The 2,221-nt window shown below is 51.2% G+C and overlaps 1 pseudogene; it reads left to right on the forward strand.

Annotated features, from left to right (window-relative positions):
• Window positions 1-276: 276 nt before the first annotated feature.
• Window positions 277-1,979, forward strand: LOC101577941 (annotated as a pseudogene).
• The last annotated feature ends 242 nt before the right edge of the window (window positions 1,980-2,221 follow it).

Genomic DNA, 2,221 nt, shown 5'->3' on the forward strand with positions numbered 1-2,221 from the left:
GTGATTTTTCTTTCAATTTAACTCTGCAAAGTTTTAATGAAAATTATTGACAGATGAGCAGGACCCCAGTGGGGCTGCACTTGGCCTTATGGGCTGAGAAGAAAGCCAAGGTAATTGCAATAATGAATGCTGTGGAAGAAAACCAGGGTTCTGGGGACTCGCAGAAGGTGGAAGAGGCCCGCCCTCCTGCTGTACAGCAGCCCACTGACCCTGCATCCCCCGCTGTGGCCACCACCCCTGAGCCACCAAAGCAGCTGAGGACCTGGAATGTGAGGTATGTCGACCCGGAATGTCGAGCGGCTGATGCCTCTGAGCTCCTTTTACGGTGCATTCCACCAGGCTACCTGCAACAAGCAGCCCATGTACCACAAGGCAATCTACGAAGTGCTGCAGGTGGACAGCAGCCATTCAGGGAAGCTGTTCCCAGCCTGCCATGACAATGACGAGCGTGACACTGCTAAAGCTGTGGAGGCACAGAACAAGCAGGTGACTGAATGAGCCCTCGGGGGGTTCCAGTCCTCTGGCCCCAAGGGGCTGGAGCCACCAGAACATGAGAAGAATCCCTACAAGGAAGTTTACACAGACATGTATGTGGGTTGAGCCTGAGGCAGCTGCATGTGCGCCACCTCCTCCAGCCAAAAAGCCACGAAAGAGCACAACAGAGAAACCCAAGGTTAAAATTATTTAGGAATGCACAGGAGAGTGTCGTGCGGCAGAAGTGCCGGAACATCAAGGGCATTTGCATCTCATGTGGGAGCCTCAGTGTCACCTTGGAGCACCCGCTCTTCATTGGAGGAATGTGCCAGAACTGCATTCTGGAGTGTGTGTATCAGCGCAACAACGATGGCGAGCACCAGTCCTCATGCACCATCTGCGGTGGGGGACACGAGGTGCTCGTCTGCGGGAACAACTGCTGCAGGTGATGTTGTGTGGAGTGTGTGGATCTCTTGGTGCAGCCGGGGGCTGCCCAGGCAGCTGTCAAGGCAGAGCCCTGGAACTGCTATATGTGCGGGCACAAGGGCACTATGGACTGCGGTGGTGGCGGGAAGGTTGGCCTTCTCGGCTCCTGATGTTTTTGCCAATAACCATGACCAGGAATTTGACCCTCCGAAGGTTTATCCACCTGTCCCAGCTGAAAAAAGGAAGCCCATCAGGGTGCTGTCTCTCTTTGATGGAATTGTAACTGGGCTCCTGGTGCTGAAGGACCTGGGCATCCGGGTGGACCGCTCCATTACAGTGGGCATGGTGGGGCACCAGGGGAAGATCATGTATGTCGGGGACGTCCGCAGCGTCATGCAGAAGCATATCCAGGAATGAGGCCCATTCCATCTGGCGATTGGGGGCAGTCCCTGCAATGACCTCTCCATCGTCAACCCTGCTTACAAGGCATCTAGGAGAGCACTGTTCTACTCTTCTTGGAGTTCTACTGCCTCCTGCATGATGCATGGCCCAAGGAGGCAAATGACTGCCCCTTCTTATAGCTCTCTGAGAATGTGGTGGCCATGGACGTTAGTGACAAGAGGGACATATCATGATTTCTCGAGTCCAATCCTGTGATGATTGATGTCAAAGAAGTGTCAGCTGCACACAGGGCCTGCCTCTTCCAGGGTAAACTTCCTGGTATGAACAGGCCGTTGGCATCCACTGTGACCGATGAGCTGGAGCTGCAGGCATGTCTGGAACATGGCAACATAGCCAAGTTCAGCAAAGTGAGGACCATTACTACTAGGGCAAATTCCATAAAGCACGGCAAAGCCCAGCATTTTCCTGTCTTCATGAAAGAGAAAGAAGACATCTTATGGTGTGCTGAAATGGAAAGGGTGTTTGGCTTCTCTGTCCACTACACTGATGTCTCCAAAATGAGCCGCTTGTCGAGGCAGACTGCTGGGCCAGTATTGGGGCATGCCAGCCACCTCTTTGCTCCAATGATCAGTGCCCAGAAGAGAAAAAGGATTTTAAAACAAAAACCACAGAGATGAAAATACCAGAGGGCTTTGCCTTGTGAAAGGGTTGGACATCATCTCCTGATATTTCTTTCTTTCTTTCTTTCTTTCTTTCTTTCTTTCTTTCTTTCTTTCTTTCTTTCTTTCTTTCTTTCCTTTTCTTCTGCTTCTTCTTCTCCTTCTTCTTCTTCTTCTTCTTCTTCTTCTTCTTCTTCTTCTTCTTCTTCTTCTTCTTCTTCTTCTTCTTCTTCTTCTTCTTCTTCTTCTCCCCTTCCTTC

Source organism: Octodon degus, unplaced genomic scaffold (assembly GCF_000260255.1).
Source record: "Octodon degus isolate 3935 unplaced genomic scaffold, OctDeg1.0 scaffold00206, whole genome shotgun sequence".
Lineage (NCBI taxonomy): Eukaryota > Metazoa > Chordata > Mammalia > Rodentia > Octodontidae > Octodon > Octodon degus.